Source organism: Arachis hypogaea, chromosome 9 (genome assembly GCF_003086295.3).
Source record: "Arachis hypogaea cultivar Tifrunner chromosome 9, arahy.Tifrunner.gnm2.J5K5, whole genome shotgun sequence".
Classification (NCBI taxonomy): Eukaryota; Viridiplantae; Streptophyta; class Magnoliopsida; order Fabales; family Fabaceae; genus Arachis; species Arachis hypogaea.
Window position 1 is genome coordinate 105,292,482 of NC_092044.1, and position 27,270 is coordinate 105,319,751.

The following is a 27,270-nucleotide window of genomic DNA, read 5'->3' on the forward strand; positions in this document are numbered from 1 at the left end:
GTATGGCGTTGAACGCCCTCAAGGTGCAGCAAACATGGCATTGAACGCCAGCCAGAGAGCACTGACTGGGCGTTCAACACCCAGAGAAGAGTAGTAGGCTGGTGTTGAATGCCAGCCATGAGGCATTGGCTGGGCGTTCAATGTCCAGAGGGAGTACCAGGATGACGTTGAACGCCAGAATCAAGGCATTCTAGGCGTTCAGCGCCCAACATGGGTTAGGGAAGTTTTTGAGTTTTCCAAAACTTATCTTTTCCAAATATTATCTTTTTAATCATATCTTCTAAACAATATTCTTTCAACCACCATCTTTTAATTTCAAATTCCTTTCAAATTTAAAATCTTTTCAAATTTTTTTAATTCTTTTTCAAAACTTTTTCAAAATTTCATATCTTTTGCAATTCTTTTTGAAATCTTTTATTTAACTTTAAAATCTTTTTCATACCGTCTATCTTATTTTTTTTTTATCTTTTTCATATCCTATGATTTTAAAACTTATCTTTTTCTATCTTTTTACTAAAGTGTGAATAATATCTTCTTTATCTTTTATCTAATTAATTTCGAAAACCCACCCTTCCCTCCCTATATAAAACATTCGCCCCACACACTCCCTCATCCACACTCTTTTTGAATTCTTCTCCTCCTCTTCGTCTTCTTTCTTCTCTTTTGCTCAAGGATGATCAAACTTTAAGTTTGGTGTGGAAAGAGCCTTGCCTTCTCACTCTATTCGATTTCTATGGCTCTAAAAGTGGAAAAATCACTTCAAGAAGCAAGAAAGAAGACAACCAAACAGTTGTTTTCAAACCTCTCAGATTCTACACAAAGCAGCATGAAGAAAATTATTACAAAATAATGTGCAAGAGGACAGTGATCCCGGAGGCTAAATTCGAATTAAGAGAAGATGAGTACTCGGAGATTCAAGAGCAAATTCAAAAGAGAGGCTGGGAGATCCTATTCAACCCTGAGATCAATGTTAGAATAATAATGATCCATAAATTCGATGCAAATCTGTGGATGATAGATAAGCAAAAGAAATATAGACAAGGATTTCATACTTTTCGCACCATGGTCTGAGGGAAGACTCTCTATTTTCATCTTGACAAGGTGAGAGAGATCTTTAAGTTACCTCCACAAAGGGATGATCCATAATCCTTTAATAGGAGGGTGTTAGCCAATCCAAATTTGGATAAGATTTTAGATGACTTATGTCTGCTTGGAACTCAGTGGATCAATAACACAAAAGGAAATCCAAACCAACTGAGAAGAATAGATCTCAAACCAGTTGCTAGGGGTTGGTTGGATTTTATTGGTCCTTCCATACTCCCTACTAGCACACTTTGAAGTTACCATCAGAAGGGTTGTGAAGATTCACTGCATCATGATGGAAAATGAGGTGGAAGTCCACCAACTGATCCCTTTGATCTATACAAGGTTGCAAACAGGATGTCAACTCAGGTCAGATTAGCCTATCCAAACCTTATCTTTCGCTTGTGCAAAGAGGCAGGAGTCCTGATTAACAGGGACTCATTTATCCCAGTAGAAAGCCCAATCTCCAAGCAAGTGATGGAAAGCGCCAGACTACCAAATGACCAACCCAAAAGAAAGATGCCTGAGCAAGCACAAGAGATCCCTCCAATTGAATATTGGACCAAACTGGAAGCATTTGTCACACAATTACAAACCACTTTGGATCAATTAAGAGAGGAGCAAAAAGACCAAACTAGCATGCTTTGCAAACTAGTCAACGAACAAGAGAAGTAGGGGAGTGAACTAGAAGAACTGAAGCATCAGAAATTATCCCCTGAAGAGCTTCACATCAACCATGATTAAGGTGGTTGAGTTCTACCTCCCTATTCCTGTGCCTATTCTAATTCATGTTTCTTATGTTTAGATTTACATGATCACTAGTAGCATTTAAGCCTTTATTTAAGTTTTTATCTTTTGATTTCAGAATTGCATAAGCATTATTAGGATTTCAGTTTTTATTTTCCAATTAGCTATAAAATGTTCTTCTTATCATCTCATTGAACTTGAATAAAATTTTGATTTTTTTAGAAGTTGTAATGATACATAAATTTTGGATTATATATTAAGAATAGTTCAATTATTTGATCTGGTGGCATTGCTTTTATTTTCTGAATGCATGAGTGAACAGTGCATATTTGATGTTGGAATTAAGAATATTGGCTCTTGAAAGAATGATGATAAAAGTGAAGTATTATTGGTGATCTGAAAAATCCAGAGCTTGATTCTTGAAGCAAGAAAAAGCAGCAAAAAGAAAGAAAAAGAGAAAGAAAATGGCAAAAAAAAAGAAGAAAAAAAGCAAGCAGAAAAAGAAAGAAGAAAAAGGCAATAGCTCTTTAAACCAAAAGACAAGATCAAGGATCCAAGGCTTTGAGCATCAATGGTTATGAGGGCTTAAAAGAAACAAAATCTTGGCCTAGACAGTTCAAATGAGCTGCTTCGCTAACTATATGCTTGTGGTGTGTAGGTGTCAAGTGAAAAGCTTGAGACTGAGTAGTTAAAGTCGTGGTCCAAAGCAAAAGAGTGTGCTTAAGAGCTCTGGACACCACTGGCTAGGGATTCTAACAAAGCTGAATCACAATCCTAAGGGGTACACCCAGTTAAGTGTCTGTGGCGTTTATATATCCAGTGGTAATACTGGAAAACAAAGCACTAAAGGTCACGGCCAAGACTCAAAAGAAGCTGTGTTCAAGAATAAAAAAGAACTAAACTAGGAGAATCAATAGTATCATCTGAATTCTGAGTTCCTAAAGATGCCAATTATTCTGAGCTCCAAAGAAAAGTGAGATGTCAAAACTATACAAAAGCAAAAAACTACTAGTCCCACTCATCTAATTGAAAGTGAGCTTCATTGAGAATTTTGAGATTTATTGTATCCTTCTCTTCTTTTTAATCCTGCTTGTTTTTGGTTGCTTAGGGACAAGCAACAGTTTAAGTTTGGTGTTCTGATGAGCAGATATTTTATACGTTTTTTGGCATCATTTTCATATAGTTTTTATTATGTTTTGTTTAAGTTTTATTATATTTTCATAGGTTTTAGTGAAAAATTCATATTTTTGGATTCTACTGAGTCTGTGTGTTTTATGATGATTTCAGATATTTTCTAGCTGAAATTGAGGAGTTTTGGCAAAGTCTTGTCCAGAGACAGAGAAAGGACTGTAGATGCTGTCAGGATCTGACCTCCATGCACTCGAAGGAGCTTTTCTAGAGCTACAAAAGTTCAAATGGTACGATTTTAATGACTATGGAAAGCTAACATTCAGCGCTTTCCAGAAATATATAATAGTTTATACTTTGCTTTGGAAATGAAGGCCCAAAACTAGCGTTCAACACCAGCCACTAGCCCCATTCTTGGCGTCTAGCACCCAAAGGGGAGTAGCTGGCATCCAACGCCCATTCTGGAGTCTAAAGCTGGCATTGGATGCCTAAAAGGGAGCACTAGCTCGTGTCTTCACTCAAGCTCAGCCCAAACACTCACCAAGTGGGCTTGGAAAGTGGATTTTTGCACTATTAGACTAGTTTATCTTATTTACTGTAATTCTTAGTTGCTAGACTAGTATATATAGAACAAAGATCACCTTTGTTAGAGATCTTTGCCTATTCGAACCTTTCACTATTATTTTCTGTATAGTATGAGTCAATAACCTCTTAAGGTTAAGGTTAGGAGCTCTACTGATTCTTATAGATTAATAATATCATTATTCTATTTCATTCTATGCTTGATTCTATTCTAAGATGTATCTTTGTTCTTCATCCTAATGGATTGGGAGTGTAACTTGACCGTCATTCCTATTCACATGGGTTCTTGCGAGTACTTGACGGGATAGTACTGAACCACAAGCTTGATTATACATCTCTTAGACGGCTAATCCACGGCTTCATTAGTGCCTTCTCGAGACATTAGTTCAACCGAGGTGCGGGGTGATCAGGGTCTTTGTGGTATAGGCTAGAACCAAAGAGCAGTATTCTCTAATCTAGAAGATCCAACCTTGTCTGTGGCATTTTAAGTAGGATCACCGAGGGAATGGACTGCTAGAGCTTTACCCTCGTTCAGATTGGATGACCGCTGACCCGACGTTTGATCTGAAGCAGAGGAGATTAATGACCGCTGACCTGGCGTTAATCATATACAGCCTTCCATGGAATGAATCAATCAAAAGTTGGAGTAGATGGTGAGAAAAGTTGATCCAGAAGGAAGAAGCATGTCTGAAGCCTCAACCTTTCTCATACTATTGATTTCACACCTATCTAGTAATGTTTTATTTATTTATCTGTTTTATGCATTTTCTCGTGACAACTATATTTTCCATCTGCCTGACTAATATCTACAAGGTAACCATTGCTTGCTCAAACCAACAATCCTCGTGGGATCGACCCTCACTCACCTGAGGTATTACTTGGACGACCCGGTATACTTGCCGATCTATCTGTGTGAAACGTGCGGAGCCAGTTTCGTGCACCAAAAGACATATTCACATTATTGCTAGAGTATTTGTAGGAGGAAGAATAAAAAAATCCTCCCACAAGAGACACTTGAAAGAAGTCTACCAGGCCAAGGAGAAAGCTGAAATGCCCGATCTGCCTGCAATCACCTTCACAAAAGAAGATGTCCAAAGGGAAGTACCCAGACAGGACAATCCTATTATGATCACGATGATCCTTGCCAATGCAAACCTCCACAGAACCTTATTAGATCAAGAAAGTTCGACTGATATCCTATTTAAACCAGCCTTTGACAAGATGGGTTTAGAGAAAAAAGAGTTGAAAACATACCCAATCGCTCTCTTTGGTTTGGAAAAAACACTTATCCAACCTCTAGGCTTCGTATCTCTATACACCACCTTTAGTAAGGGTACTAAAGCGAAGACCTTGAGCATAGACTACATAGTGATCAACATGGCATCAGCTTACTATGCTTTAATAGGTAGGACAATGTTAAACACACTTACTGCAGTAGCCTCCACTCCTCACCTTTGCATGAAATTTTCTACTCCTGAGGGAATAGCCACTATAAAAGGACACCAGAAACTAGCAAGAATATGTTACAATGAAAGCCTAAACCTTTGAGGGTGCGTGAAAAGAAAAGAGGTCAATACCATAGAACTCGAAAGTGCCAAGTTCGGGAGGAACTGAGACCCCAACCTGAAGAAAATATCGAGGAGGTCTAGATTGGGGATGAGATCGAAAAGACAACAAATGTAAGGGCTAACCTGAAAGATTATCTAAAGCAAGAGCTCATTAAGCTCCTACAAAAAATTTCAATCTCTTTTCCTGGAAAGATTCTAACATGCCTGGAATCCATCCCAACCTCATGAGCCACAAGCTTGCTGTTTACCCAGCTCATGACCTATCCAGTAGAAACGACAAAAGCTCAAGCAAAGAGCAGAAGTCATAGAAGAGCAAGTCCAGGTACTGTTAGAAGCTGGGTTCATAAGGGAGGTAAAATACCCGTTATGGCTTATTAATGTGGTACTCATGAAGAAATAGAACGGGAAATGTAGGATGTGCATTGACTATATCGACCTCAATAAAGCCTGTCCTAGGGATCCTTATCCTCTCCTTAGCATTGATGCTCTGGTAGAATCAGCTTCGGGCTATAAATACCTCTCTTTTATGGATGCATACTCGGGATATAATCAGATCTTGATGTACAAACTGGATCAAGAAAAAACATCCTTCATCACTCCTAGGGCAAATTATTGCTACGTGGTAATGCTCTTTTGGTTGAAAAATGTTGGGGCTACCTATCAACAGTTAATGAACGAGGTGTTCTCACCTCAGCTCAGGAAATTGATGGGGATTTACAGGAATGACATACTTGTCAAGATAGAGGAAGAAACCAGTCTGTTGCTTGACCTCACAGAAGTATTTAACACAATAATGCAGCACGGGATGCAATTAAATCCCACATAGTGAACCTTTCTAGTAGAAGCCGGAAAGTTCCTAGGATTTATGCTCGCCCAAAAAGACATTGAAGCCAACCCAAATAAATTCAGGACAATCCTAGAGATGAAAAGTGTGACCTATCAAAACGAAGTTCAGCAACCAAACAGCAGACTGACAGCCTTGTCTATATTTTTGGCGAGATCAACCTTGAATTCCCTACCCTTGTTTGCAATCCTCAAGAAAGGATATCAATTCTAATGGATTTAAGAATGTGAACTAGCTTTTCAAGACTTCAAAAACTTCTTGAGCCAACCATCTATCTTTACCCGACCCGAAGAAGGAGAAGAGCTCGTGCTATATCTAGCTGTCGCAAACAAGGCTATAGCCTCTGCCTTTATCCGAGAAGATAAGGAGGGGCAGCGATCTGTCTGCTTCACGAGCAAGGCATTATAAGTGGCAGAATTGAACTATCAAAAAATAGAAAAATTTGCCTATGCCCTTGTTTTAGCTTCCAAAAGGCTATGACCCTATTTTCAAGCCCACACCATTAAAATCTGAACTAACTAACCCATAAAGCATATCCTCCAGAAAACGAATATTGCAGGGTAGATGTTACAATGGGCTGTGGAACTGTCCGAGTTCGATTTGAAGTACGAAGCTCGAACATCCATCAAATTGCAGTACCTCGCCAACTTCTTAGTTGAATACACATGAGAACTACAAGGAGGCTCTAAAACCTGGCAATCTATATGTGACTGGTTCGTCAAATAAAGCTGGCAGTAGAGTAGAAATCATTCTTGAGAAAGAAGAAGGAACTCGGGTAGAGCTTTCACTAAACTTCAAGTTTTCAGCCTCTGACAACCAAACTGAATATGAAGCCATGCTCGCAGGCTTGAGACTTGCCAAAGAACATGGGCCATTAAGAATTACAGTGTTTAGCAACTCCCAAGTAATTATCTCTCAGATAAATAGGGATTACCAAGCCAAAGATCCTAACATGAAGAGGTACTTGGAAAAAATACTGGACAACTAACTTATTTTCAAGAAGCAGAGTGATGAGCGGATAATTTGTACGCTTTTTGGCATTGTTTTTAGTATGTTTTTAGTATGAGCTAGTTAGTTTTTAGTATATTTTTATTAGTTTTTAGTTAAAATTCACTTTTCTGGGTTTTACTATGAGTTTGTGTGTTTTTCTGTGATTTCAGGTATTTTCTGGCTGAAATTGAGGGACCTGAGCAAAAATCTGATTCAGAGACTAAAAAGGACTGCAGATGCTGTTGGATTCTGACCTCCCTGCACTCGAAGTGGATTTTCTGGAGCTACAGAAGCCCAATTGGCGCGCTCTCAACGGCGTTGGAAAGTAGACATCCTGGGCTTTCCAGAAATATATGATAGTCCATACTTTGCCCAAGATTTGATGGCCCAAACCGGCATACAAAGTCACCCTCAGAAATCCCAGCGTTAAATGCCGGAACTGGCACCAAAATAGGAGTTAAACGCCCAAACTGGCATAAAAGCTGGCGTTTAACTCCAGGAAGAGTCTCTACACGAAAATGCTTCATTGCTCAGCCCAAGCACACACCAAGTGGGTCCGGAAGTGGATTTTTATGTCATTTACTCATCTCTGTACACCCTAGGCTACTAGTTTTCTATAAGTAGGACATTATACTATTGTATTTTCATCTTAGTTCTTCTGGTTCCCTCTCTGGGACCGAAGCCAATGATCACTCTTGTTCTTATGTATTTTCAACGGTGGAGTTTCTACACACCATAGATTAAGGTGTGGAGCTCTGCTGTACCTCGAGTATTAATGCAATTACTATTGTTCTTCTATTCAATTCCGCTTGTTCTTGTTCTAAGATATCACTTGTTCTTCAACTTGATGAATGTGATGATCCGTGACACTCATCATCATTCTCACCTATGAACGTGTGACTGACAACCACCTCCGTTCTACCTTCGATTGGGTGAATATCTCTTGGATTCCTGATACACGATGCATGGTTGATCGCCTGACAACCGAGTGCTCGCCTGACAAACGAGCCAGCCATTCCGTGAGATCAGAGTCTTCGTGGTATAGGCTAGAACTGATGGTGGCATTCAAGAGAATCCGGAAGGTCTAACCTTGTCTGTGGTATTCTGAGTAGGATTCAATGATTGAATGACTGTGACGTGCTTCAAACTCCTGAGGGCGGGGCGTTAGTGACAGACGCAAAAGAATCACTGGATTCTATTCCGGCCTGATCGAGAACCGACAGATGGATAGCCGTGCCGTGACAGGGTGCGTTGAACATTTCCACTGAGAGGATGGGAGGTAGCCACTGACAACGGTGAAACCCTTGCTTAAGCTTGCCATGGAAAGGAGGAAGAAGGATTGGATGAAGACAGTAGGAAAGCAAAGAGACGGAAGGGAAGGCATCTTCATACGCTTATCTGAAATTCCTACCAATGAATTACATAAGTATCTCTATCTTTATCTTTATGTTTTATGCGTTTATCACCATACCCATTTGAGTTTGCCTGACTAAGATTTACAAGGTGACCATAGCTTGCTTCATACCAACAATCTCTGTGGGATCGACCCTTACTCGCGTAAGGTTTATTACTTGGACAACACAGTACACTTGCTGGTTAGTTGTGCGAAGTTGTGTTTATGCCATGGTATTGAACACCAAGTTTTTTGGATTCATTACTGGGGATTATTTGATTTGTGAAAAGTATTGATCACAATTTCGCGCTACCAAGTTTTTGGCGCCGTTGCCGGGGATTGTTGAGTTTGGACAACTGACAGTTCATCTTGTTGCTTAGATTAGGTATTTTTTTTCTTCAGAGTTCTTAAGAATGAATTCTAGCGTTTCATGATGATCTGTTGAAATCTGGCTTGCTGTGAAGCCATGTCTAATTTCATTGGACTAAGGTTTCAACTTATCATCACAAGAGCTTGTTGATTTCTATCAATCTTGCTGTTGGAGCAGTGATCTGCTAAGGCTTGGCTGGCCTTTGGCCATGTCTAGTGTTTTGGACCGAAGCTTTCTTTGAAAGCTTGGCTGGCTGTGAAGCCATGTCTAATTCCTGGACCGGAGTCTTAGACTAGCATTGCACTGATTCCTGGAATTCTCATTAAGAACTTTGATATCTTTTTCCACTTAATTTTCGAAAAAGCACAAAAAAAAACAGATACAAAATCATAAAATCCAAAAATATTTCTTGTTTGAGTTTAGTGTCTCATGTTAAGTTTGGTGTCAATTGCATGCATTCATTCATGTGTCTTAAGGATCTTCAAATAATTCTTGATGATTTCTTACTCTGATCTTTGAATTCTATTGACTTGAGTGTTTCGTGTGTCTCATATGCATTCTCATTTTGTTAGTGTCAGTAGTATACAAACTGCTAAGTTTGGTGTCTTGCATGTATTGATATTTGATTTTAGTTGCATTTTGATTTTTCCTTATTATTAAAAATCCAAAAATATTTTTAATTTGTGTCTTCTCAAGTTAATAATACAGAGAATTGAAGATTCAGAACATACAGCAGAGGAATTGCATAGAAAAAGCTGGGCGTTCAAAACGCCCAGTGAAGAAGGACAGACTGGCGTTTAAACGCCAGCCAGGGTACCTGGTTGGGCGTTTAACGCCCAAAAGGGTATAGTTTTGGGCGTTAAACACCAGAATGTGCACCATTCTGGGCGTTTAACGCCAGGATGGCACAAGAGGGAAGATTCTGTTTTCAATGCAATTTTTTTTCAAGTTTTCAAAGTTTTTCAAAATCAAATCTTTTTTCGAATCATATCTTTTCAATCATATGTTTTCAAAATTGATTTCTTTCCTTTATACTTGCTATCAATTAATGATTTGATTTAACATTTCAAGTATGTTGCCTTTTCTGTTGAGAAAGGTTTAATGTTTGAATCATATCTTTTCTTGTTAGCCAAGTTTTTAATTTTCAAAATCAAATCTTTTTTTAAAAAAAAATGTTTTTCAAATCATATCTCCTCAATCACATCTTTTTAAAACTGATCATATCTTCTTAACCACATCTTTTTCAAATAGTTTTCAATCAAATCTTTTTGATTTCTAATTTCAAAATCTTTTTCAAAAATCACTTGATTTCTTTTCCACTTTCATTTTCGAAAATCAATTAGTGTTTTTCAAAAACGTTTTCAAAATCTTTTACTTAATTTTCGAAAATTACTTCCCTCCTTCTCACATCCTTCTATTTATGGACTAACACTATTCCTTAATGCAAAATTCGAACTCCATCTTCTTTGATAAGTTCGAATTTTCTACTTCTGTCTTCTACTTTTCTTTTCCTCTGACACCTAAAGGAATCTCTATACTGTGACATAGAGGATTCTACATTTTCTTGTTCCCTTCTCTTTCTTATGAGCAGGAGCAAGGACAAAACCATTCTTGTTGAGGCTGATCCTGAACCTGAAAGGACCTTGAAGAGAAAGCTAAGAGAAGCCAAAGCACAACTCTCTGTAGAGGACCTAACAGAAATCTTCAAAGAAGAAGAACCTATGACAGCCGAAAACAACAACAATGCCAACAATGCAAGGAAGGTGCTGGGTGACTTTACTGCACCTACTCCCAACTTTTATGGGAGAAGCATCTCTATCCCTGCCATTGGAGCAAACAACTTTGAGCTTAAGCCTCAATTAGTTTCTCTAATGCAACAGAATTGTAAGTTCCATGGACTTCCATTGGAAGATCCTCATCAGTTTTTAGCTGAATTCTTGCAAATCTGTGACACTGTCAAGACTAATGGGGTTGACCCTGAGGTCTACAGACTTATGCTATTCTCTTTTGCTGTAAGAGACAGAGCTAGGACATGGTTGGACTCTCAACCTAAAGAAAGCCTGGACTCTTGGGAAAAGCTAGTCAATGCCTTCTTGGCAAAGTTCTTTCCACCTCAAAAATTGAGTAAGCTTAGAGTGGAAGTCCAAACCTTCAGACAGAAGGAAGGAGAATCCCTCTATGAAGCTTGGGAAAGATACAAACAATTAATCAGAAAGTGTCCTTCTGATATGCTTTCTGAATGGAGCATCATAGGTATTTTCTATGATGGTCTCTCTGAACTGTCCAAGATGTCTTTGGATAGCTCTGCTGGAGGATCTCTTCATCTGAAGAAGACGCCTACAGAAGCTCAAGAGCTGATTGAAATGGTTGCAAATAACCAATTCATGTACACTTCTGAAAGGAATCCTGTGAACAATGGGACCAATCAGAAGAAAGGAGTTCTTGAGATTGACACTCTGAATGCCATATTGGCTCAGAACAAAATATTGACTCAACAAGTCAATATGATTTCTCAAAGTCTGTCTGGAATGCAAAATGCACCAAGCAGTACTAAGGAAGCTTCATCTGAGGAAGAAGCTTATGATCCTGAGAACCCTTCAATGGAGGAGGTGAATTACATGGGAGAATCCTATGGAAACACATATAATCCTTCATGGAGAAATCATCCAAATCTCTCATGGAAGGATCAACAGAGACTTCAACAAGGTTTCAACAATAATAATGGTGGAAGAAACAGGTTTAGCAATAGCAAGCCTTTTCCATCATCTTCTCAGCAACAGACAGAGAGTTCTAAGCAGAATACCTCTGACTTAGTAACCATGGTCTCTGATATAATCAAAACCACTCAAAGTTTCATGACTGAAACAAGGTCCTCCATTAGAAACTTGGAGGCACAAGTGGGTCAGCTGAGCAAGAAAATTACTAAACTCCCTCCTAGTACTCTCCCAAGCAATACAGAAGAAAATCCAAAAGGAGAATGCAAGGCCATCAACATGGCCGAATTTTGGGAGGGAGGAGAGGCAGTGAACGCCACTGAGGAAGACCTCAATGGACGTCCACTGGCTTCCAATGAGTTCCCCAATAAGGAACCATGGGAATCTGAGGCTCAAAATGAGACCATAGAGATTCCATTGGACTTGCTTCTGCCACTCATGAGCTCTGATGAGTATTCTTCCTCTGAAGAGGATGAGTATGTCACTGAAGAGCAAGTTGCTAAATACCTTGGAGCAATCATGAAGCTAAATGACAAGTTATTTGGAAATGAGACTTGCGAGGATGAACCTCATTTGCTCACCAAAGAACTGGATGACTTGTCTAGGCAGAAACTGCCTCAAAAGAGACAGGATCCTGGGAAGTTTTCAATACCTTGTACCATAGGCACCATGACCTTCAAGAAGGCCTTGTGTGACTTAGGGTCAAGTGTAAACCTCATGCCTCTCTCTGTAATGGAGAAGCTAGGGATCTTTGAGGTACAAGCTGCAAAAATCTCACTAGAGATGGCAGACAACTCAAGAAAACAAGCTTATGGACTTGTAGAGGATGTTCTGGTAAAAGTTGAAGACCATTACATCCCTACTGATTTTATAGTCCTAGAGACTGGAAAGTGCATGGATGAATCCATCATCCTTGGCAGACCCTTCCTAGCCATAGCAAAGGCTGTGATTGATGTTGATAGAGGAGAGTTGATCATTCAAGTGAATGAAGAATCCTTGGTATTTAAGGCCCAAGGATATCCCTCTGTCACCATGGAGAGGAAGCATGAAGAGCTCCTCTCAAAACAGAGCCAAACAGAGCCCCCACAGTCAAACTCTAAGTTTGCTATTGGGAGGCCACAACCAAACTCTAAGTTTGGTGTTGAACCCCCACATTCAAACTCTAAGTTTGGTGTTGGGAGGTTCCAACATGGCTCTGAGCATCTGTGAGGCTCCATGAGAGCCCTCTGTCAAGCTACTGACATTAAAGAAGCGCTTGTTGGGAGGCAATCCAATGTTATATTTTAACTAGTTTTCTTTGTTATTTTATGTTTTTTGTAGGTTGATGATCATGAGAAGTCACAAAATCAATGAAAAAAGCAAAAACAGAATGAAAAACAGAAAGAAAAATAGCACACCCTGGAGGAAGAACCCACTGGCGTTTAAATGCCAGTGAGGCTAGCTGTTGGGCGTTTAACGCCCAGTCTGGTACCATTCTGGGCGTTTAACGCCAGAAAGGGGCACCAGACTGGCGTTAAACGCCAGAAAAAGGCAAGAAGCTGGCGTTAAACGCCAGAAATGGGCACCAGCCCGGCGTTTAACGCCAGAATTGGCTAAAAACGCAATTTTGCTTGCCATTTGGTGCAGGGATGACTTTTCCTTGACACCTTAGGATCTGTGGACCCCACATGATCCCCACCTACCCCACCACTCTCTCTCTCTTCTTCACCCATTCACCAATCACCTCAACACCTCTTCCCCAAAAACCCTTCACCAATCAAATCCCATCTTTCTCTTCACCACTCACATCCATCCTTCATAAAACCCCACCTACCTCACCATTCAAATTCAAACCACTTCCCCACCCAAACCCACCCTCAATTGACCGAACTCTACCCTTCCCCCACTCCTATATAAACCCTCCTTCACTCATTCATTTTCACACAAACACCACTTCTCCCCCTTTTGGCCGAACACAAAGCCATTCCCTTCTTCCTCATTTCTTCTTCTTCTACTCTCTTCTTTCTTCTTTTGCTCGAGGACGAGCAAACCTTTTAAGTTTGGTGTGGTAAAAGCATTGATTTTTGTTTTTCTATAACCATTTATGGCATCCAAGGCCGGAGAAACCTCTAGAAAGAGGAAAGGGAAGGCAAAAGCTTCTACCTCCGAGTCATGGGAGATGGAGAGATTCATCTCAAGGGTCCATCAAGACCACTTCTATGAAGTTGTGGCCTTGAAGAAGGTGATCCCCGAGGTCCCTTTTTCACTCAAAAAGAGTGAATATCCGGAGATCCGACATGAGATCCGAAGAAGAGGTTGGGAAGTTCTTACCAACCCCATTCAACAAGTCGGAATCTTGATGGTTCAAGAGTTCTATACCAATGCATGGATCACCAAGAACCATGATCAAAGTGTGAACCCGGATCCAAAGAATTATCTTACTATGGTTCGGGGGAAATACTTGGATTTTAGTCCGGAAAGTGTAAGGTTGGCATTCAATTTGCCTATGATGCAAGGAGATGAACATCCTTACACTAGAAGGGTCAACTTTGATCAAAGGTTGGACCAAGTGCTCACAGTTATTTGTGAAGAGGGCACCCAATGGAAGAGAGATTCAAGAGGGAAGCCGGTTCAATTGAGAAGGCATGACCTCAAACCCGTGGCTAGAGGATGGTTGGAGTTTATTCAACGCTCAATCATTCCCACTAGCAACCGGTCCGAAGTTACCATAGACCGGGCTATCATGATTCATAGCATCATGATTGGAGAAGAAATAGAAGTTCATGAGGTTATAGCTCAAGAACTCTATAAGGTGGCGGACAAGTCCTCTACCTTGGCAAGGTTAGCCTTTCCTCATCTCATTTGTCACCTCTGTTATTCAGTTGGAATTGACATAGAGGGAGACACCCCTATTGATGAGGACAAGCCCATCACTAAGAAGAGGATGGAGCACACAAGAGACCCCACTCATCATGAGATCCCTGAGATCCCTCAAGGGATGCACTTTCCTCCACAAAACTATTGGGAGCAACTAAACACCTCCCTAGGAGAATTGAGTTCCAACATGGGACAACTAAGGGTAGAGCATCAAGAACACTCCATCATCCTCCATGAAATTAGAGAAGATCAAAGAATCATGAGAGAGGAGCAACAAAGACAAGGAAGAGACATTGAGGAGCTCAAGCACTCCATAGGATCTTCAAGAGGAAGAAAGAGCCGCCATCACTAAGGTGGACCCGTTCCTTAATTTCCTTGTTCTTTATTTTCCTGTTTTTCGAATTTTAGTGCTTATGTTTGTCTATGTTTGTGTCTTGTGATCATTAGTGTCTTAGTGTCTATGCCTTAAAGTTATGAATGTCCTATGAATCCATCACCTTTCTTGAATGAAAAATATTCTTAATTGAAAAAGAAAAGAATTGCATGAATTTTCAATTTTATAACAGTTTGATTATTTTGATGTGGTGGCAATACTTTTGTTCTCTGAATGTATGCTTAAACAGTGCATATGTCTTTTGAATTTGTGGTTCATGAATGTTGGCTCTTGAAAGAATGATGAAAAAGGAGACATGTTACTGAGGATCTGAAAAATCATAAAAATGATTCTTGAAGCAAGAAAAAGCAGTGAATATAAAAAAAAGAAAAAGAGAGAAAATTTCGAAAAAAAAAAGAAAAAAAAAAGAGAAAAAGAAAGAAAAAGAAAGAAAAATAAAAGAAATAAAGTTGTGATCCAAGGCAAAAAGAGTGTGCTTAAGAACCCTGGACACCTCTAATTGGGGACTCTAGCAAAGCTGAGTCACAATCTGAAAAGGTTCACCCAGTTATGTGTCTGTGGCATGTATGTATCCGGTGGTAATACTGGAAGACAGAGTGCTTTGGGCCACGGCCAAGACTCAATAAGTAGCTATGTTCAAGAATCATCATACTTAACTAGGAGAATCAATAACACTATCTGGATTCTGAGTTCCTAAAGAAGCCAATCATTCTGAATTTCAAAGGATAGAGTGAGATGCCAAAACTGTTCAGAGGCAAAAAGCTAAAAGCCCCGCTCATCTGATTAATACTGATCTTCATAGATGTTTTTGTAATTCATTGCATATTCTCTTCTTTTTATCTTATTTGATTTTCAGTTGCTTGAGGACAAGCAACAATTTAAGTTTGGTGTTGTGATGAGCGGATAATTTGTACGCTTTTTGGCATTGTTTTTAGTATGTTTTTAGTATGATCTAGTTAGTTTTTAGTTAAAATTCACTTTTCTGGGCTTTACTATGAGTTTGTGTATTTTTCTGTGATTTCAGGTATTTTCTGGCTGAAATTGAGGGACCTGAGCAAAAATTTGATTCAGAGACTAAAAAGGACTGCAGATGCTGTTGGATTCTGACCTCCCTGCACTCGAAGTGGATTTTCGGGAGCTACAGAAGCCCAATTGGCGCGCTCTCAACGGCGTTGGAAAGTAGACATCCTGGGCTTTCCAGCAATATATGATAGTCCATACTTTGCCCAAGATTTGATGGCCCAAACCGGCGTACAAAGTCACCCTCAGAAATCCCAGCGTTAAACGCCGGAACTGGCACCAAAATAGGAGTTAAACGCCCAAACTGGCATAAAAGCTGGCGTTTAACTCCAGGAAGAGTCTCTACACGAAAATTCTTCATTGCTCAGCCCAAGCACACACCAAGTGGGTCCGGAAGTGGATTTTTATGTCATTTACTCATCTCTGTACACCCTAGGCTACTAGTTTTCTATAAGTAGGACATTATACTATTGTATTTTCATCTTAGTTCTTCTGGTTCCCTCTCTGGGACCGAAGCCAATGATCACTCTTGTTCTTATGTATTTTCAACGGTGGAGTTTCTACACACCATAGATTAAGGTGTGGAGCTCTGCTGTACCTCGAGTATTAATGCAATTACTATTGTTCTTCTATTCAATTCCGCTTGTTCTTGTTCTAAGATATCACTTGTTCTTCAACTTGATGAATGTGATGATCCGTGACACTCATCATCATTCTCACCTATGAACGTGTGACTGACAACCACCTCCGTTCTACCTTCGATTGGGTGAATATCTCTTGGATTCCTGATACACGATGCATGGTTGATCGCCTGACAACCGAGTGCTCGCCTGACAAACGAGCCAGCCATTCCGTGAGATCAGAGTCTTCGTGGTATAGGCTAGAACTGATGGCGGCATTCAAGAGAATCCGGAAGGTCTAACCTTGTCTGTGGTATTCTGAGTAGGATTCAATGATTGAATGAATGTGACGTGCTTCAAACTCCTGAGGGCGAGGCATTAGTGACAGACGCAAAAGAATCACTGGATTCTATTCCGGCCTGATCGAGAACCGACAGATGGATAGCCGTGCCGTGACAGGGTGCGTTGAACATTTCCACTGAGAGGATGGGAGGTAGCCACTGACAACGGTGAAACCCTTGCTTAAGCTTTCCATGGAAAGGAGGAAGAAGGATTGGATGAAGACAGTAGGAAAGCAGAGAGACGGAAGGGAAGGCATCTTCATACGCTTATCTGAAATTCCTACCAATGAATTACATAAGTATCTCTATCTTTATCTTTATGTTTTATGCGTTTATCACCATACCCATTTGAGTTTGCTTGACTAAGATTTACAAGGTGACCATAGCTTGCTTCATACCAACAATCTCTGTGGGATCAACCCTTACTCGTGTAAGGTTTATTACTTGGACGACCCAGTACACTTGCTGGTTAGTTGCAAGTTGTGTTTATGCCATGGTATTGAACACCAAGTTTTTTGGATTCATTACTGGGGATTATTTGATTTGTGAAAAGTATTGATCACAATTTCGCGCTACCACAGAGCTCAGACATATAACTCGATACAACCAAACCAGGGGACAATAATAGAAGTTTTATCTAGGAAACTCTCTATACACCATCAGTGGCCAAAGAAGTCGACAAGTCAGACGCTCTGACAATCTCCAATCTAAACTTGGGTTGGATGACTCTCATCATCAAATATCTCAAATTTGATGTTCTCCCTAAAGAAGAAAGGGAGGCAAGAAAACTTATAAGGGAAGCATAGAACTACACTGTGATTCATAACATCCTCTATAGAAGAGGAGTATCTACACCCTTACTAAAGTGCATTCCAACTTCTAAGATTGAAGAAGTCCTAGAAGAAATCCTAGTGGCATCTATGAAAATTACCTAGGAGCAAGGTCACTAGCTAAAAAGGTGTTACGAGCTGGTTTTTATTGGCTGATCTTATAGAGAGAAGCAGCCGACTTTGTAAAGAAATGCCCACCATGACAAATGCATGCCAACTTCCATGTGGCGCCACCAGAAGAGCTCATAAGCATCACTTTACCATGGCCTTTCGCAAAATGGGGTTTGGCCTTGCTCAGTTCATTTTTTCAAGCACCCGGACAAGTGAAATACCATATAGTAGGGATTGGCTACTTCACTAAGTGAATTAAGGCAGAACCTTTAGTGTCCATTACAGTTAAAAAAGTCAAAATTCTTCTACAAAAATATTTTCATCCGATTCGGAATCCCATTCTCCATCACTACTGATAATGGTACTTAGTTCACTGACTTGACCTTCAGAAGCTTGGTGGCAAGCCTTAAAATTAAACATAAATTCACATCGGTAGAGCACCCTCAGACCAATGGACAAGCAGAAGTTACAAACAAAGTCATAATGGTCGGGCTCTAGCAAAGACTACAAAACGCAAAAAGAGCAGGAATTGAGAAGATCCCTGAAGTTCTATGGGCATATCGGACAGCTCCCTATTTTATAATTTGAGAATCTCCATTCCGATTTGCTTATGGCATAGAAGCCATTCCCGTAGAAGTCAATTGAGAAAGTCCAAGGGTGAGATTTTACAATGACGTAGGAGACATCCAAGCTCAAAAGGAAGAAATCGACCTTCTTCCTGAAGTCTGAGAACAAGCTCGGGTAAAGGAGGAAGCATTGAAATAAAAGATGTCCACAAGATACAACAAAAAAGTCATCAGAAGAAACGTTGCCACAAATGACCTTGTTCTGATCAGAATGACATCGGGGTATAGAGGTCGGACGAAGAAAAGTTGGTTGCAGATTGAAAAGGATCTTACAAGATCATTGATATCTTGGGAAAATGTTACTACTAAGTATCCGACCTTCAAGAGTTTTTCTGAAGAGGGTTTTAATGAGGTATCATATCAAAGGATAAGAGTTAAGATAGAAAAGCTCTTAGTAACAAAAACCAAATGAACTTGTAAATCATTTTTTAATGATATTTATTTATTTTCCGCTTTCTATGTTGTTATTCTACTATATACACCAATTTAACCTTAATAAAGCGCGAAAATCATTGCCCAACCTAGATGGTCTGCAAGATAAAGTGATGAGGTCCAAATTGGTGTAAGAAGTTACATAAGCAAGTCGTGATCTGACCTCATCTACTCATACAAAAACAAGTTAGCAAGAGGCAAACCTAAAATGAAACACAAAAGTAACTTGATAAAAACCTAACCGACCTATTAAGGTTGGATTTGAGTCTCGATATTAATAGAACAAATTATTACCCTAACTTACAACCGTTTGTTAAAAATGAACTGAGAAAAGGAGTGTAATTGAAATAAGTGTCTAACCTTTCTAAGTTGACATAGTAAGAACAAGTTATCTGACCTCATAAAATAGCTCGACCAAACGAGTTGAAAAAAGGTTTTAAAATAACATGTAAAAACATTACCAACTCTTAGAAATGATTCGGAAAACAACCGAACTATACAAAAAATGTTTAGTAAGGAGGATAACATCCTCAATTAATAAAATGTTTACTAAATGATATTCAAAATTCACAAAAAACAAACAAAATTATTACTATGCAGGCAAAAACTATAAACACTTATATAAGTGTAGAAAGTTAAAAGCTAAAGCATTCAAAATCCCAAACCAGGGCAAAATAGTATTCAGCTTGTAAGAACTGAGCCTAATTAACTGCCTAATTAGATAATTAAAATTGCCTAAAATAGGATCCGACAATTTAGAATGAGAATTGGAAGATTTAAATATGATTTTTGGGCTCAATAGATTTTTCTGAGTCAGAAAATGTTTATTCTGCAAAAAATCGAGAAAAACCGCGAACCGGCAGCTAAACCTGTCAAACCGGTTTAAGTCTGTCCAGTACTGGGTGAGAAAAATTTAAAACAGTCAAAAACCTTAGAAAAATATTAGAAGTTGAAAACCGAGCGTTAATTTTAAAGGTTTGGCCCAAAGTTGGGCTAAACGGGCTAAAAACACATTCAAGAGAGGGAGGGCAGCTGAAGTGAGAAGAGAGTGAGGGTTTCCAAAGTCACTATTCACCTACAACTTCAATCCACGATATCTCGAGCTACGGTGCTCCGATTCGCGTGCCGTCAGTGGCTACGCAAAGCTCTCACTGAACCCGTCACTTCTAGCTAAGCCTTGTCGTAAGTTTTTTGAGATTCTCTGTCTAGTTTTCTGCCCTAAGAATTTCGAGTTTTTGGGTTTTGAAATAAGTGAGATTTTATGATTTTGGGTGTTTAGGTACACTCTAACCTTTGATTACCATTGGGTTTGGCTTCCAAAACTGTTGGGCAAGGTAAGAGGTCTTGAACTCTTGTGAAATTTTGATTATGGTGAGTCCTAGGTTGATTAGTTATGATTTATATGTAGTATAGCTTGAGGTTGTGATTATTGGCAGTTATTAGAGCTTGTTGATGCTTAATGGAGTGATTAGTAGCTTGGATTGTGGTTGAAAGCTCAACTTGTGCTCATTTGGGATTTTGGTGTATATTGGGAATCGGTCAAGGTATGGTTTCAGTTTTCTTTATGTAATATATAATATTCATGGATACTTAGGCTAGTGACCTATAGGATAGGACTGGATTATATTGATTGTTTGGTTTGTTGAGATATGATGAATGATGAATGATTAATTGATGAGCTTTGGCTATGTTGATGGAAGTGTTGTATGATAATATATGATGATTTGATGATTTAGAATATTGATAAATTAAAACGTTGATGTTGGTAGCATGATATTGGAGATTGAGCTTGAAATTTATTATAATAATGATGGTTAGTAAGGGTGAAATGATATTTGATTAATGTGTTGGTGAAAATATGAGTGTATTACCCTGTATTTGATAATGAGAATTGATGATTTTATAAGGTGGAGGGGTGAATTGAGGTATGGAAAATGGTAAGATTTGATGTGGGATGGAGTTAATGTGGTTTTGGTTGGTTTGAGTTGGAAAAGTTGAGAAATTGGTAAATTGTGAACTTTTGGTAAAATGAAAATTTTGGTAAACTTCCATGAATCATATCTTGAGCTACCTTACTTGAAATTTAATTCCTTTTATACCAAATGATAGGTGATTGAACAAGCTTTAAAATGGTTTAAGTTTTGTGGAAATCCGATATCGGTAGAAGAAGATATGATTGTGGGAAGTTTGGTGTCAAAATCTAAAATTCTGCAAAGTTACAGAATTTTGTGATTTCTAGTATGTGCGCATGCACACCCCTGTGATTTTTTCTAACCTGTGCGCACGTACAGACTTGTGTATACGTACACACAGGGGAATGCTTCCTGTTTAGAGCGCTAGCTCAACCTGTGCGTGCACATAACCAATGGAGTTTTACAACCTGTGCACACGCACACATTGGGAATGGCAGTCTGTTGAGGGCACTAGCATACCTTGTGCGAGAAAAAAGAATTCTGAAATTTAGTACCTGTGTGTAGGCACACCTCTATGCGGACGCACACGTTTTGAAACTTTCTCCGGGCGTGCGCACGCACACCCCTGTGCGTACGCACATGCCCTCTTTTTCAAACTTAAACTTTGTTTTCAACTACTTCACCTTCCCAACAAGCTTGTAAGCTTCTGTGACACCATTTTAAGATTCTTGGGCTTATTTTTAGGCATTGAAACATGGGAAATGTCTTAGGAGAAATTATTTGGTATTTCTTTGAAAAGTTAGAGAACAGAGGCTAGGTTTCTGGTGTACTGAGGATGGATTTGGTGGATTGAGAAGGATGAAAGATGTATGAATTGAGAAAGTGACGAACTAATGAGTTCAAAATGGAAAGGTTGAATTGACAGTGGTTGAAATGAGTCGAGGACTCGGAATGAGATGACGGATCCATGATATAATAAAAATGTTTTCTGAAAACCACTGATGTATCATTTTATATTAAGATTTTTGAGACGCTATGCGCTCAGCAGGGACGGTGGTTAATCCCGCCTGTGGAGGTAGCAGTGGCGGCGTAAGGATGGTGGTTATTTACGCTTATGTTGAGATGTGAGGTTTGTGGCAAGAGTATCCCGCTTGCATCCCTTCGGATCAATAGAGTGTGTAGGCACAAAATCCTGGACGGTGATCCGAGCACCATATCTCGGGGGTTCCCAATGAAGATTCTATTGGGCGACATCTCCATGGAGATGTGTCGGGTTGGCAGTTGAATCGACAATGTGATATCACAACCAATAGGACAGGCATTCGTCATGTGCATCTTTTATCTGTTTGTTTGCTTTGCCGACTTGTAATTGTATGCCTAATTGTATAACATTCCTAATTGCTTACTTGAATTATTTGCCTTATATGCTTCTACTTGTGTTTTACTTGCATTGATATTATCTGTGATTTCTACTGGGATTGAGGAGATTCGGAAGGCGGTGGCGATGGGATCGTGATGAATCCATATTTGACAATATATTTTGGTTTGGTTTGAGTGGATTTCATCACATAAAGCCACATTTATTCATGTAAATAGCATACTTCGGTGTTTTCTCTCTAAATTGTGCCTAATTGTGAAAACATGCTATTTTGAGCTTAAATTAGTGATTTTAATCCCATTTTTATGCCATTCGATGCCATGACATATTTGTTGAGTGATTTTAGGTCCTATAGGTAAGTTTGGCAACGCAAAAGTGGAAGAAAGCATGCAAAAAGGGAGAAAACATGAAGAAAAAAAGGAGAAGCATACATTGGAGTGTGCGTGCGCACAACTCACTGGGTGTACGCACAAGTACATGTGCACACGCACAAGAAGAAAATCAGCATGTGTGCGTACGCACACACCTGTGCGTACGCACACATCCCAACACGTGACTCATTTAATGAAAATCGCTGCGGGTGATTTCTGGGCCTCCAGAGCCCAGTTTTGGGATCTTCTAAAGTTGATTCTTGCTATATCAAAGAAGGCCTCACTCCATGTGAAGGGGGGAAAAATTAGGGTTAGTTTAGCATTATGTAGGTTGTTTTCTAGAGAGAGAAACTCTCCCTTCTCTCTAGAATTAGGGTTTTTAGCTTAGCTTCCTTTTAATTTCGTCACTTTAATTCTTGTTTTAGTGTAGATTTCTTTATGTTTCCTTGTTCCTTCATCTTGATATTCTTTATTTCTCTTGTTACTTCCTTTATTTTGTCATTTTTATATTATGAACACTCTTTATTAATTTTACCTTCAATTAATGTAATTTATGTTTTATGTTCATTTATTGCTTTCTTTAGTTACTGTTATGATTTTCTTGCTTTTGGTATTTTAGATTTTATTTTTAATGCAATTTTATTTTATTTTATTCTCATGCACACCAAGTGTTTGATAAAATGCTTGGCTTAGTTTTTACATAGTTTTTCTCCACTCTTGGCTTGAAATTGATGACTTTGGTGACTCTTGAGTCATTGATGTCCATTCTTGTTTGATATATTAGAGTAGTTAGTTGATTTGGTCTCCATTGACTCTATGTGACCCTTAGTGTTGACATAGGACTTATGGATTGAAATTAACTATGCCTACTTGACTTATCCTTGATGTAAGGTTGACTAAGTAGGATTAACTTTTCATAATCATCATGTGTTTGTGGTCAATGGCTAGGATAGGTAATCTTAGTTCTCAATTACTTGCCAGCTTGCATTTGAAGTTTACTTTCTTTGCATTTAATTGCTTTGACTTTTATTGCTTTGATGTTTAATTTCTTGCATGCTTAGTTTTCACACTCTTGATTGAGAAATTGGGTGTTTGGGTGAAATTGAGTTGTGGATGTCCATTCCGCTTTGTGTGAGGATTGTTAATTGGTTTGATTTTTCTTGACTCTAAGTGACCCACTAGTGTTGACGTAGGACTCAGGGATTGGGATCAATTATGCCTTTTTGACTAATTCTCAAGTAGGATTGACTAATTGGGATTAATTTCACACAATTGCCATGTTTGTGGTCCATAACTAGGATAGGAATCCTTAATTACCCAATTCTCACCAAGAGCTCTTTTTACAATCTAAATTTCCATTTTCATTGCCTTTACTTGCTTTCATTCATTTCTTTTCTTGTATGTTTATTTACTTTCTTGCATTTTAATTCCTTGCCTCATGTCATCCAACCCCCGTCTCCTCTCATAGCCAATGATAAGCACTTTAATTGCAACTCCTAGGGAAAATGACCCGAGGTTTAATTACTCTTGATCTCGGTTATCTTGATTTGAATTTAATATTTGATTGATATTCAATTGTTGGGTTAGGGCTATACTTGCAACGGACAAATTCTATTTTTAGTGTAAAAATCCGAACCCATGCTATTGGACATTGTCAGATCGCATGGAGGATAGGTTGGTGAAGGCTGTGGGATAGCAGAGAATTGTTAGACTAGAAAATCCCTTAAGTTAGATTACCCCTTTATTATGTTATGGTTTAAGTTATTCTTCTATGTTTTAAGTTATGCTTAATATTTTAGTTATGCCTTAAGATGAATCTTGTGATGAATATGAAGTCTAAGATTGTCCCAGGGTCTTATATCTTACATCACTGGGCACTGTTACCATACTGAGAACCTCCGGTTCTCATACCATATTCTGTTGTTATTTTTCTGATACAGGTCACAACCCACCTCAGTGAGTTGCTCTGATGGTGACAAAAGTGGAGGATCATGGATACTTTTTAGAGTCCTTTTGATTATTTTGTTTATATATATCTCACTTTTGTATTTTGCTTTTGCCTAGAGGCTTGTATTGAGAGAGAAAAACTTGTATAAGCAGTTTTAAACTGTCTGGTTTCTGTATGTCTATTTTATAGCAAGCCGGCTTAAACTCCGCGAGCCGTGGCTAGATTCTTATGATATTATACTCCTATCTTTTGCTATATTATACATATACCTTGTGCTTTAAATTAGTAGCTTCGCTAGTATGTTTTGCGCTTTTCAAATCCTGTTTTTGAGCTATATCCTTCATCGGGATTCTAGAATATATTAATTCTTCTATATATTATATGTTTGAGCTTTAGAACTATCGTATCCTTTGATTAATCTTTGCCTTACGACGCGAGGTAAAGCTTAGGCTAATTAGGGTGTTATATTTAGTGGTATCAGAGCGGTTCGTTCTCGTGAGGCTGAGGGATGGACCGATTGTGCTTCATTGCATACTCTGTGTGTCTTTTCTTTGATGCTATTAGGTTATCTACTTGATATTGCTTAGCATGTTTGTTTGTGAATGTCTGTTTGGGATAATTAAAGCACTAGAATTTTGACATTGAGACTGATCACCTTGATATCAAATGTTTGGTGTAGACAGGAACCCTAATGGTCACTCGCGGACGAGGTCATACACGTTCACGAGCTGAGAGTAGAAATCTGCAACTGGTCGATAACCATGCCAAATTCATGGCAGCAATGGCGAATCTTGCAAACACCATGGAGGCTAATGCTGTTGTGACTCTGCAAGTTGTGCAGAGGTCAAGCCAACAAGCTGGAAATGGAAACGGGAATGGCAAAGGAAATGCGAATGATAATGTTGAAGGGAATGAAGATAATATGGGAGGTGCCCCGATGACCTTGGCGACTTTTCTCAAGGTTCATCCAACCCCACAAAAGTGGACAACTGGTTTCAGGCCATGGAGCGTGCTTTACAAGCGCAGCATGTTCCGAATAACCAATACGTGGAGTTTGCTGCTTATCTTTTGCTATATTATATCTATACCTTGTGCTTTAAGTTAGTAGCTTCGTTAGTACGTTTTGCACTTTTCAAATCCTATTTTTGAGCTATATCCTTCATCGGTCTTCTAGAATATTCTTCTATATATTATATGTATGAGCTTTAGAACTGTCATAACCTTTGATTAACATTTGCCTTACGACGCGAGGTAAAGCTTAGGCTAATTAGGGTGTTACACAGCTATTACAAAAAAGTGTTTAAAATCCACAAGCTAGGTCACCACAAATGTAGAAATAAATGTTCTAACGTAATAGAGAGAGGAAGGGAGATTTTTGGCAGTTGGAGTGGAAGAGTCTAGGAGAGTTTCATGAACTCAGGCACCAGAGGTTTTCAATTCCTCGGTAAGGATGGTCTCAGCCTTAAGAGAAACAATCTTTCCATCAATCATAACTTTGTTGGGATCAATAAGAGTGAGGTCGACCTCGGGCGCAAGAATCCAGAATTGAGCTTTCAGATTTTCAGCCATCTCATCTATCCCCAGAGCCACTGATTCCTCCAAGTACCCATGCTCCTCCTTCAGCCTAGTAAGTTCTTCCTTCAAATCCAACTTCTCCTTAAACACGCAAGTATAACTTTCTTTAACTTTCTTCTGCAATCCCTCTGCCATAGCATGAGCTGTCTTGGACTGCTTCACCCTCTCACAAAGTTTTGAAAGATCGAAAGTAAGAACCCTTTTCTCAGCCTCCGACCCCGACTTGGCCTCCCATAGAGAAGTGACCTCAGCTCAAAGGTCAGACAACTCTCTCTAGATAGTACCAAGCAGAGTTTACTCCAATTGCTTTACAATGGTTGAACACACCCATGCCATCCAAATACCTCCTCGAGCCAGTACCTCCAGGTGTCTTTTGAGGGAGACATCTTCCATCCTTATAGAACTATAAGGAAGGATATATTCCTCACAAAAGGCAATGATATTGAAAACCTGATTGTAAGCACTACAAATCTCGGAAGATGGAGTTTTTCATTTTTGAGAATCCGAGTCGGTGAAGGGAGGCACAAGGAGAATAGTTCGAGATAAAGGCTCCATAGTCAAAGGTGGAGAAGGAGGAAGGACGATTTTGGGCAACTAAAAAAAAGGACAAATCTGACTTAGAGGGAGAAGAAAGGTCTCCCGACTTACTGGCATCTCTCAACTGGATAGCCCAAGCAACAACATTCTTCTTTTCCTGACGCACTCTTTGTAAAGCATCCGAACCGTTGGTCATCCTTGCTACAAAAATAAAAAACAAAACTAGGAAAGAGACTAACGTTACATAAGTCAGACAAACATACAAGTGTCTGCAAAATGAAAAGCTAGCTACTAGTTCGGTACCAACATAGCTCGGCTTGCCCCTCAAAAATTTCTTGGTGTTGAGATGAGGAAATTAGCCCCAACATTCCTAAAACAAGGTTACTAGACACTCCTCTATCTCTTCCAGACCATCAAGGTTATACTTAATGACACTGGAATCCTCCTTCCAGTATAAAAAAAGGGAGTTCATTTCTCTCATTGAAGAAAAATGGTCAGATACCCTCTATAGGTCGAACCTTAAAGAAATACTTCTTAAAATCTTGAAAAGACTCATCAAAAACTTCTTACAAAGTGATGTGGGCCTATGAAGTGCATTAAGAATATTGATACCCACTCAAATTGTCCTTGGAATGGAATCATCCTATTAAACTCTTGCATGAAAGCTTCCACTTCTTGGGTGTTCACCTCTTCTTCGCCACCCTTTTCTAGCTCTTCCTCACCAACCTTCTCTAAGTTTTCCCTACTATCATTCAATCCATACTTAGGAGGTTGTGTGAAGTCTACTTCCATACCTCTCTCAAACTCAAAAAGAGAAGGTTAATCAGGATCATTGAGGTGATTGACTAAAGTGGACAAAAAATCATTGATGATGGAATCCATTTCTTGATCAAGTTTCC

The 27,270-nt window shown here is 39.2% G+C and overlaps 1 non-coding gene across 1 annotated transcript; it reads right to left on the reverse strand.

Moving 5' to 3' along the window:
* Window positions 1-10,831: 10,831 nt before the first annotated feature.
* On the reverse strand, window positions 10,832-10,939 carry LOC112713990 (small nucleolar RNA R71). Its single transcript, XR_003158948.1, has one exon. It is a non-coding gene; the product is annotated as a small nucleolar RNA R71 (small nucleolar RNA).
* Window positions 10,940-27,270: the final 16,331 nt, after the last annotated feature.